Source organism: Heptranchias perlo, unplaced genomic scaffold (assembly GCF_035084215.1).
Source record: "Heptranchias perlo isolate sHepPer1 unplaced genomic scaffold, sHepPer1.hap1 HAP1_SCAFFOLD_43, whole genome shotgun sequence".
NCBI lineage: Eukaryota > Metazoa > Chordata > Chondrichthyes > Hexanchiformes > Hexanchidae > Heptranchias > Heptranchias perlo.
This window is the reverse complement of record NW_027139442.1, coordinates 11,236,142-11,248,398: the sequence shown is the minus strand read 5'-3', so window position 1 is coordinate 11,248,398 and position 12,257 is coordinate 11,236,142. Positions and strand designations below refer to the sequence as shown.

The following is a 12,257-nucleotide window of genomic DNA, read 5'->3' as shown; positions in this document are numbered from 1 at the left end:
AGTCTATACTGACGAAGAATCCAACAAAATACAAGAAGACTTTAATAAGCTTGATGAAAGGCGGTGTAAATGGCCATTGAATTTCAATATAGAAAGGTGTGAGATGGTGCATTTTGCTCGGGGGAATAAGGAGGCCTCATACTGCTTGGAAAATAAGAGTCTAAATGTGGTAGAAGAGCGAAGGGATTTCGGGGTACAGATTGACAAATCATTAAAAGTAGCAACACAGGTTGATGAGGCCACAGAAAGCAAACACAGCACTGGGGTATATTTCTAGAGGAATAGAATTGAAAAGCAGATAAGTTATGTTGAACTGTAATTTAAACTTTCAAACCTTCTGTCAAACTGTTAAACCTTCCCTTTCTGAAATCCGTGCTGACTATTCTTTATTATATTTTCGGTTTCTAGATGTTTTTCGATTGCTTCATTGAGTAAAAGATTCCATGATCATTCCTACCACCGACCTTTTGTTAACTGGCCTATAGTTCCCTGGACTTGTTCTATCTCCTGTTTCAAAATATATGAATCACATTAACTATCATCCTGCCCTTTGGCACTATTCGTTTTTGTGATGATTTTTTTTCTATATATGTAACAGTGCCTCTGCTATCTCTTCCCTTGCTTCATTTAATACGTGCGGATGCAATCCATCTGGACCAGTTTAACCACCCTTTCTAACTTAAATGTCTTGATATCTTTATTGACCTCTTCCTCTATATCATATTTACCCTGTTAATCTCCCTGGTAAATACTGAGGCAAAGTAACAATTCAATATTTCTGCCATTTCGCTGACATTACCTGTGAGTTTATCTTGTGCATCCCTTAGTGGCACTCAAACTATTCTGGTTTTCCTTTTGTTATTTTTGTGTCTGTGGAATAATTTACTATTTCTTTTTATATTCCTTGATAATTTGATTTCGTAGTTGCTGTTTGCTTCCCTAATTGTTTTTGTGACTTCTTCCTAACCTCTTCCTATTCGCTTTTGCCATCCTCTTATTTAATATCTATGAATGAGAAATTCTACCAGCTTTTTGTGTCTGTTCAGGGGCGGATGTTTGGAAACTATTTATTGTCTATGATTAAAGTACCAGAAACCCCAAACCCAAACTCCACAGAAACACTCGATTTTTCCCTCCTAGTGAAATAAGGCGCTATAATGGTGAGCAGAGCTCCCTTCCAAACAGTTCATTCCAACAGGTTTGAATCCCAGCACGCTGAATTCAGAATCACCAAGACTGGAACCGAATTTGATGATGTTCAGAGGGATAGTGTTTCCAAAACACAAACGGGTCTTATTTATATTTTTAAAATACTTTGAAAGGTCATTTCTTTCCACCATAACTTTGAATTTAACTCTTTCCCTTTGTATTATTATTTACACTGATCTGTACAGTGGACACGGGAAACAATTGCCCGGATTCAGTGAAATTAATAGATTTTCTGAAGTTTTTTCTCTCTGCTGATTCCCGTCCCTTATTTAAACTATGCCGGATTAACCTTTCTGATCTATTGAAGGGTCATAGTCCTGAACCGTTAACCCGAGCTTCCCTTCTCCACATATGCTGCCGGACCTGCTGAGTCTTTCCAGCATTTTTGGTATTTTTTTCTCTCTATTTTATCCCTTTCACTTTTGACGGTCGCCATTAAAACTTCCAGCTTTGTGCTCAGTTTTTATTTGTGTTTTAGTTCGATTTATTTGAATTAATCTAATTCATGTCCTGAGAAATCAGACAGAAATATTGCGCAATGTACAGTGAAATATAATGGGGCAAATTCACAACTTTTGAATCAACAAAACAAAAACTTTATTATGAGTCAGTTGTCTTAATTTTTCACTGTCAAAATATTTTTAAAAAACAGAGTAGAAGTTACAGAGAGAAACTATTTCCTCACATTGCACTTTGTCCTGTTTCTGTAACGACAGACAATGTGAATTTGTTCCACTCTGTTCGAGGTCTCGCTTACGGCCAGTCGATGTCAGACTGTATATTCATTCTGTATCTGTCAGCCTCCAGTACTGTCTGTGAGTGTGAGATTAATTCTCTATCTGTCATTCTCTGGTACTGTATGTGAGTGTTTGATTCATTCTGAATTTGTCAGTCTCTGGTACTTTGTGTGAGTGTGGGATCCATTCTGTATCTGTCAGTCTCTGGTACTTTGTGTGAGTGTGGGATTCGTTCTGTACCTGTCAGTCTCTGGTACTTTGTGTGAGTGTGGGATTAATACTGAATTTGTCAGTCTCCGGTACTTTGTGTGAGTGTGGGATCAATTCTGAATTTGTCAGTCTCTGGTACTGTGTGTGAGTGTGGGATTCATTCTGTATCTGTCATTCTCTGGTACTGTATGTGAGTGTTTGATTCATTCTGAATTTGTCAGTCTCTGGTACTTTGTGTGAGTGTGGGATCAATTCTGTATCTGTCAGTCTCTGGTGCTGTCTGTGAGTGTTGGATTCATTCTGTGACTGGAAGTCTCTGGAATTTTATCTCAGTGTGGGATTCATTCTGTAACTCAGTCTCTGGGACAAAGTGCAAGTCTGGATTCGTTCTGTATTCTTATTTCAGGATACAGCATGTTACTTGAAACTGTATCTTTACTTCATTAATGTTTGCACGGTCCTTTGTCCAGCATTATTTTTTAAATATGGATACACTTCTGTATTTTGTTTCAATCAAACAATGTGTGAGGTTTGGTGTAGGATTACATCTTAATCTCTTGAAAGACTATTGCAAATGATAATGTATATTTCGATATTTTACCGTGAAATTATTGATCTGGTATTTATTGTGTAGCTCAGTCTGCGCTAATGGAATTGATACTTTATCTTTCAGGCTGACACTTTGTGCTATATTTGGACTGGTATGTCAGGAATAACTCAGTCCGCAATAATGGAATTGATGCCATACCTTTCAGCATGAGTTTGAAGTAATTATTGGAATCGTTTGCAATGTGTAGCTTCGTCTACACTAATAGGATTCAGACTGTATGTTTCAATATGATAATATGTATATACGAATTTTGGACTGCATACAATATGTAGCTGGGTCTGTACTAATGGAATTCGTACTGTGCCTTTCAGTCTAATACCGTGTAATATATTTTGATTGGTTTGTAAGGTGTGGCTCAGTCTGCAATACTGGGATTGATACTGTATCTTTCAGCATGACCCTGAATGTGATTTTTGGACTCTATGTAATGTGTAGCTCAGTCTGCACTAATGGAATTGATAATGCATCTTTCAATCTGATACTGTATGAGAATTTTGGACTGGTAACAAATGTGTACCTCAGTCTGCAGTAATGAAATTGATACTGTATCTTTCATTACGATACTGTATTCGAATTTTGGACCATATATAATGTGTCGCTCAATCTGCACTGTTGGAATTAATACTGTATCTTTCAACCTGTCACTGAGATTTTTAGACCAGTATATGATGTGTCGCTCAGTCTGCACTAATGGGATTGATACTGTATCTTTCAGTCTGATACTGTGTGAGATTTGTATACTGGCATGTAAAGTGTGGGTCAGTCGATACGAGTCAAATCGAAACTGTGTCTTTCAGTCTGACACTGAATGTGATTTCTGGACTGGCATCTACTGTGTACCTCAGTCTGCTGTAAAGGAATTGAAACTGTATATTTCAGTACGATTCTGCATGTGAATTTTGCACTGGTATATAATGAGCAGCTCAATCTGTATTAATGGAATTGATATTGTATCTTTCAATCTGATACTGTATGAGAATTTTGGACTGGTATCTAATGTGTACCTCAGTCTGCAGTAAAGGAATTGACACTGTACATTTCATTCTGACACTATGAAGTCTGTGGACATATATGTGAGTCAAATATGGGTAACATCTGAACTGGTATCTAATTTGTATCTCAGTGTACACTATTGGCATGAATACTGCATCTTTAAACTCATAATGTGTGTGAGTTGTGGGCTGGTATTTAATTTGAATCTCGGGGTACACTATTGTGATTCATTCTGTATCTATCAATCGGTCCCATGTGTCAGTTCTAACTGGTATTTAATTTGTAGCTAAGGCTGAACTAATGTGAGATTAACACAATGCCTTTCAATCTGATACTGGGTGTGATTTTGGACTGGGAATTATTTATCTGCCGGTCAGCGGTACTGAGTTGTTTAGAAATGGAAATTCCGTCTGTCTCTCCTGCTCTGTTTGACTGTTGGATTGGGATCAGTGTGGGACTGACTATTTCTGCTGTGTGAGACTGTGGAACTGATGACTTGTCTGTGTCTCTGTGCTCTGTGAGTGATAATGTACATACTGTGTGTGAGAAGGAGCAGGCTGCACTGTTCCTTGCGGAGGAAACATCACACTGATTCTGGGTCCTTCAAGTATTTGCCTGTAGAAAGAGAAATTAAGTCTTGTAACTCAAGAACAGGTCAGGTAGAAAATACAAAAGTGATCAATTGAATCTCTCTGTTAATAATCATTGTAATATCCACAAATGAAAACCAGTGATACAAACAGTGTCAGTGTCTGACTCCACTGCAGTACTGCAGCACTCAGCTTCTGTACACCAGGTGTGTTGGGCTGTTTTACAACAATTTAGTGACATCCAGACACAATCCAACACCTTCGCTGATCCATGAATGGGACGACCCGATGGGGCGGGGACCTTTGCACAGGTCAGGCTTCTAATCCCCTCTCCATGATGGGGCTAACAGTTCAACCAAAACCACAGAGCCGCTGTTTAAAATGTGTCCTTCATATTTCTCACATGATGCCTGCAATAGATGCTCTTTGTATAACTCCCCACATCCTTACTGTCCGGCTCTGTTTACTGTTCAATCACAAACAGGGCAGGTAGAAAAAAAATCTGATTTAGTACCTGGCACCAATCACAAACACGCTCACACTGCACATTGTCCGGTTTCAGCAATTTGTTCCGAACTGTTGCAGTTCTGCTTCCGGCCAGTAGATGTCCCCAAATCCCGGATCATTGAAGTTTATCAGATGAGAGAGGGACAGAAGATCAACTCATTCTTCACATTATATTGCACGAGTGGGATTTAGAAAAACTGGGAATGGAGACGAGCTGTTGGACCAAACACTACTTGCAACGTTGTTTTAAATTCTTGTAATTAATTTCGGGTATATTGTCTATATCGAGGAAGACTACGACAAAATCAGCTTGCAGAACGGCCGTGTAAATGGCCATTGAATTTCAATATAGAAAGGTGTGAGCTGGTGCATTTTGCCAGGGGGATTAAGGAGGCCACATACTGCTTGGAAATTAAGAGTCTAAACGGGACAGAGGAGCAATGTAAATCATCCTGAGAAATTAGAGAGAAATACTGCACAATGTAAGTGAAAAATAATGGGTCAAATTCACAACTATCGAATGAGTAAAACAAAAAAATTATTATGAATCAATTGACTTCATTTTTCACTATCAAAATTTGCAAAAATACGAGAATAAAAGTTACAGACAGAAACTTTCCTCACATTGCACATTGTCCTGTTTCTGTAACCACGACAGGAAATGTGAATTGGTTCCGCTCTTTTACAGTTCTCGCTTACGTCCAGTAGAGGTCAGTCTCTGGAACTGTGTCTGGTGGGGTTTATTCTGCATCTGTCAGACTCTGTTTTTGAGTGTGAGCATGGGGTATATTCTGCATCTGTCAGTTTCAGGTACTGCATATAAGTGATGGGTTCATTCTGTATCAGTCAGTCTCTGGTACTATGTGTGAGTGTGGAATTAACTCTGCAACTGTCAATCTCTGGTGTTGTATCTGAGTGTGGGATACATTCTGTATCTGTAAATCTCTGGTGTTGCATCTGAGTGTGGGATACATTCTGTATCTGCCATTCTCTGCTGCTTTATCTCAGTTTGGGATTCATTCTGTAATTCAGTCTCTGAGACAATGTGCAAGTCTGGATTCATTCTGTATTCTTATTTCAGTTTACAGCATTGTATTTGAAACTGTATCTTTAACACTTTAAATGATATAGTTCTTCATCGTGTATTTAATCTGTAAATATTAATTTTCTTCAATCAAACAACGTGTGTGAGTTTTGGAGTGGGATCACATCTTAATCTCTGAACTCTATTGTGAATGATAATGTACCTTTCAATCTGTTCACAGTGAAATTATTGGACTGGTATGTAGTGTGCAGCTCAGTCTGCACTGATGGAATTAATTCTGTATCTGAGTCGAACACTGTATGAGATTTTTGAACTGGTATTAAATGTAGCTCATCCTGCACTAAAGGAGTGGATACTGTCTCCATCAGTCTGATACTGTATGAGATTTTTGGCCTGGAATGTGAGATGTAGCTCAGTCTGCACTGATGGAAGTGATACTGAATCTTTCAATGTGATATTCTATGAGATTTTTGGACTGGTGTGTCACATGTACCTCAGTCTGTGCTAATGGAATTGATATTGTATCTTTGAGTCTGATACTCTTTGAGATTCTTGGACTGCTATATCATGTGTGGTTCAGTCTGCACTAATGAAATTGATACTGTATCTTTCAGCCTAATATTGTATGAGATTTTCGGACTGATACGTAATCTGTAGTTCAGTCTGTGCTAATAGAATTGATACTGTATCTTCCAGTCATCATTTATGAGATTGTTGGACTGCCATGTAATCTGTGTCTCAGTCTGTGATAATAGAATTGAAACTACATCTTCCAGTCTGATCATTTATGAGGTTTTTGGACTTGTGTGTAACGTGTAGCTCAGTCTGTACCAATGGTATTGATACTGTATGTTTCAGTATAATACTGTATGAGTATTTTGCAATGTATATAAAATGTAGCTCAGTCTGCACTAATGGAATTGATGCTGCATCTTTCAATCAGACACTATGAGGTTTTTGGACTGGTATCTGATGTGCAACTCAGTCTGCAGTAACATGACTGTGAGATTAATTCTGTGTCTGTCAATCGGTGGTACTGTGTGTGAGTGTGTGATTAATTCTTTATCTCTCAGTCCCTGGTATTGTGTGTGAGTGTGGGATTCAGTCTGTATCTGTCAATCTCTGGTACTGTGTGTGGGTGTGGGGTTCATTCTGTATCTGTCAGTCTCTGGTTCTGTGTTTGAGTGTGGGATTCATTCTGTATCTGTCAGTCTCTGGTACTGTGTGCGAGTGTGGGATTCATTCTGTATCTCTCAATCACTGGTACTGTATGTGAGTGTGGGATTAATTGTGTTCCTATCAGTCTCTGGTTGTGTGTGTGTGTGTGTGCGCGCGCGCGCGCGCGCGTGTATGAGTGATTCATTCTGTTTCTGTTTGTATCTGGTGCTGTAAGTGAGTGAGATATTCATTCCATACCTCTTAATTTCTGATACAGTATGTGAGTGATATAAATTCTGTATCTGTCAGTCTGTACCACAGTGTGTGAGTGCGGCATTCACTCTGGATCTGCCAGTCACTGGTACGTTGTGTGAGCATGGGATTCATTGTACATGTCAGTCTCTGGCACTGTATCTGAGTGTGAGCTTCATTCATTATATTTAAGTAAATTGTATCTCCGTTTATTGTACGGCATTCAAAACTGTACTTTAATACCTTAATGTATGAATATGTTCCCCAATCTTTTATTGGTAGATACTGATACACTTCAAAATGTAATGTTGCAGGTTATAATCAGAGAATGTGGGCACTTTTTGGAATTCTATTAAATCTGTATCGATGGAAACACAATTGTGATTTGGTGTGTCTTCCAAACTGATATGGTGACATTTTTGAACTTGTATATAATGTGTAGCTCAGTCTGTGTGAATGGAATACTGTATATTTCAGTCTGAATCTGTGTCAGTTTTTTTGTAGTGATATGTAATGTGTAGATCAGTCTGCACCAATGGAATTGATAATGTATCTTTCAATCTGACATTATGAGATATTTGGTCTGGTATGTTAAGTGTAAATCAGCCTGTACTAATGTAGGTGACTGTGAGATTCATTTGGGATCTCTCAGTCTCTGGTACTGTGTGTGATTGTGGGATAGATTCTGTATCTGTCACACTCTGGTACTCTATGTGAGTGCAGGATTCACTCTGTATATATCTTCTCTAGTACTGTGAGTGGGATTCATTCTGTATATACCTTCTCTAGTACTGTGTGTGGGATTCACTCTGTATATACCTTCTCTAGTACTGTGTGTGGGATTCATGCTGTATATACCTTCTCTAGTAATGTGTGTGGGATTCACTCTGTATATACCTTCTCTAGTACTGTGTGTGGGATTCACTCTGTATATACCTTCTCTAGTACTGTGAGTGGGATTCACTCTGCATATACCTTCTCTAGTACTGTGTGTGGGATTCACTCTGTATATACCTTCTCTAGTACTGTGTGTGGGATTCATTCTGTATATACCTTCTCTAGTACTGTGTGTGGGATTCACTCTGTATATACCTTCTCTAGTACTGTGTGTGGCATTCAGTCTGTATACACCTTCTCTGGTACTGTGTGTGGAAATTATACTGTATATACCTTTACTGGTACTGTGTGCAGGATTCTCTCTGTATATACCTTCTCTGGTACTATGTGTGGCATTCATTCTGTACATACCTATTCTATTACTGTGTGTGGTATTCACTCTGTATTATCCTTCTCTATTACTGTGTGTGGGATTCAATCTGTATATACCTTCTCTATTACTGTGTGTGGGATTCACTCTGTATATACCTTCTCCAGTACTGTATGTGGGATTCACTCTGTATATACCTTCTCCAGTACTGTGTGTGGGATTCACTCTGTATATACCTTCTCCAGTACTGTGTGTGGGATTCATTCTGTATATACCATCTCTTGTAATGTGTGTGGGATTCATTCTGTATATACCTTCTCTAGTGCTGTGTGTGGGATTCATTCTGTATACACCTTCTCTAGTGCTGTGTGTGGGATTCATTCTGTATACACCTTCTCTCGTGCTGTCTGTGGGATTTACTCTGTATATACCTTCTCTAGAACTGTGTGTGGGATTCACTCTGTATATACCTTCTCTAGTACTGTGTGTGGGATTCACTCTGTATATACCTTCTCTGGTACTGTGTGTGGGATTCACTCTGTATATACCTTCTCTGGTACTGTGTGTGGGTTTCTGTCTGTATATACCTTCTCTAGTGCTGTGTGTGTGTGTTGTATTATTTCCACATATGCAGTTTCTCATACTGTAGGTTAGTTTGGGATTCTTTCTGTATCTCAGTCTCAGGTAGCTTGTGTGAGTGTGGGATTCATACTTTACCTGTCAGTCTCTGGTGCTGTGTGTGAGTGTGGGATTCACTTTTTGTATCTGTCAGTCTCTGGTATTGTATGTGAGTTTGAGATTCCTTCTGCATGTCTCAGTCTCTGGTACGGTTTGCGAGTGTGGGATTCATTCTGTGTCTGTAAAATTATTCTCTCTGTTTGTATTATAGCGTTCAATAATTTAGCTTTAATATCTTAATGTTTAAATAGTTTTTCTCATTATTTAATTTGTAAATATGGATGCACTTTCGGATAAGATGCTGGAGGATTTTAATCAGATAATTTGTGTGCTTTTTGGACTATGATTAAATCTGTATCTCTGAACACAAATTTGAATGATAATGTATCTTTCAAACTGATATGATTACATTTTTGGACTGCTGTGTAATGTGTATCTCAGTCTGCACTAATAGAATTAATACTGTATCTTTAAATCTCATACCATGATTGCATTATAAACTGATATCTAATTTGTTTCTCATGTTACGCTGTCACAGCATTTCTCAATCTGACACTGGATGAGAGTTTTGGACCAGTATGCAATTTGTATCTCATGCTACACTATTCGAATGGATACGACATGTATTAAACTCACATGTGTGTGAGAGTTCTGGTCAAGTATTCAATTTGAATCTCGGGTTAAATTATTGCAATTCATTCCGTACCTTTCAATCGGGCACCATGTGTGATTACTATCTGGTATTTAATTCGTAGCTACTGTTAACCTACTGTGGGATTGACAATCTTAAAGCATGATTTTGGACTGGGATTTTTGTATCTACCTGTCAGTGGTACTGAGTTAGGGGGAAATGGAAACAGCGTCTGCCTCACCTGCTCTGTTTCCGTGTTGGATTGAAAATGTGCCTCCGGATATTGGGATCAGTTTGTGACTGACTGCTTCTGCTGTCTGAGACTGTGGAACTGATGACCTGTCTGTGTCTCCGTGAATGATAACGTACCTACTGTGTGTGAGGAGGAGCTGGCTGCACTGTTCCTTGTGCCTAGGATGGAGGAAGCATCACATTTATTCTTGGCCCTTCAAGTATTTTTCTGTCAGAAGAAAAAAGTAACTGTTGTAACTCGAGAACCAGTGAGGTAGAAAATACAAAAGTGATAAGTTTAATAGCTCTGTTAATGATAATTATGTAAATCAGCGATACAAAGAGTGTCAGTGTCTGACTCCACTGCAGTACTGCAGCACTCAGCTTCTGCACACCAGGTGTGTTGGGCTGTTTTACAACAATTTAGTGACATCCAGACTCAACCCAACCCCTGCACTGATCCATGAATGGGACTACCCGATGGGGCGGGGACTTTGTACAGGTCAGGTTTCTAATTCCCTCTCCCAGGAGAATAACCTTTCAACAGAAATATAACAGCAGTTGTTTAAATTGTGTCCTTCACACTTCTCACCTGGTGCCTTCAATAGATGCTCTTTGTATAAGTCCACACATCATTACTGTCCGACTCTGTTTCCAATCTTCACTCTCCAAAAACAACAAACAGGGTGAGACTGGAACTAAACCTGGAACATTCACTACTGGTCTGGGGAGAGAAAGCAGCAATGATTTTAAATAGCAGTTTCTTCCCATTCTGTCTCCCTTCCCCTGGACACACCCTGTACACCCACAGCCCGAGAATGACCTCTCCCTTCCCCCTCTCACTCCATGTTCCGGGACAAGTTCCTGATCCATTCCGCCTCTTATGAAAAGCCCCCGGACTTCCCCTGACGTTCCCCCGGACTCAATACCGATCTCTGAGTCCATCTGCGGACACGGTCCCGAAGCGATGAGCTGCTGTAACGAGGCTGCTCTTTGCTCCCTTCCCCCGGGGGCCGTGATCACTCCATTCTCGGCTGTTTTAAACCATCTTCTTCCGCTCACTGAGGGAATGGCCCCAATAGGCCGAGCAGGGGGAGGGGATCGCGCATGCGCTCTTCCGCTCACCAACAAGCAGCGCGGGGGGCGGCGCTGAGTCACGCATGCGCAGATATCTGGTTTAATTCCCAATACAAAAATCGATGGAAACTTTCTCCAATTGGAATTTTTCAGAGTCTGAGCAAAGGAAGTGGGACTGGGGGAAAGGTCAGAGGGAATGGGGTCCACAGGCAGTGCAGGAACAGGCACCAGAATGGGAAACAGATGGGATTCCACCAGTGCCGAACGCTGGAATCCAGACTGACTTTACAATCTCTAACTATTAAACTCGATGTTTCCATCCCTGCTGTTTCTCTCGGTATCTTTTGATGGTAATAGTCTTTCATAGATAAAGTGGGACGTTTTGAAAAGAGCCAATGGATTCTGTTCATTTTTGGCCCCATTAACCATTAATTAACGTGTGACTCCGAAACTGGATGCAGGATTTCTCAAACCAATCCTGGAGAAAAATGGGATGAAAGTCGGAGTCCGTGTATTTGCTGGGAGCGTGTAGGATTAATATCTGACAGCAACAGTCCCATATTAATATAATCAGATTGAAACTCTCGGTCACTGAGAGTAATAGCGAACGGCCCTGATCTGCAAAACCGAATGTAGTACAACAGGCAAGAGAGGGTTAAATTCGGCCCACATTGTTTTGGTCACTCTCTGCACTGTCCCTGAGTGTGGGATGAATAGTGTGTCCGTCTCTGGTATATCAGTGAGAGACAAGACTGCATCTTCTGTCTCTACAACGGGAATTTCTGGATAAAACGCAACTTTACAAGTCAGTCTGGAACTGATACTGTTGCACTGTGCCTCTCCGCTCGTTCTGTCACAGTATCTGTCTCCCTTTCTCTCTCACTCTCCGGTGCTGTATATGAAGGTTGGATACTGCTATTAACCGTGTTATGAACATACTGATAGGAAGTGTAAGACTGACAGTGTGTGTCTCGCTTTCTCTCTCGAGTGCTGTTTTTGAAGGTGGAATACTGTCTGATATAAAACAGAGAGAATGGGGTGTCCAGGCCACACCGTAACTGGGGATGTGTTCGGCTCCAGTCCCAGTTCATGGTCATAACCTTTTCACAGATTCAGGGTGAG

At 40.1% G+C, this 12,257-nt stretch overlaps 1 long non-coding RNA gene and 1 pseudogene across 1 annotated transcript; both read right to left on the bottom strand.

Moving 5' to 3' along the window:
• LOC137312605 (zinc finger protein 850-like) overlaps window positions 1-12,257 on the bottom strand; it is a 79,040-nt pseudogene that overhangs the window by 52,067 nt on the left and 14,716 nt on the right.
• Window positions 1,783-11,125, bottom strand: LOC137312629 (uncharacterized). The gene is made up of 3 exons (XR_010960761.1): window positions 10,651-11,125; window positions 10,197-10,287; window positions 1,783-4,374 (listed from the first exon to the last, which is right to left on the bottom strand). It is a non-coding gene; the product is annotated as an uncharacterized lncRNA (long non-coding RNA).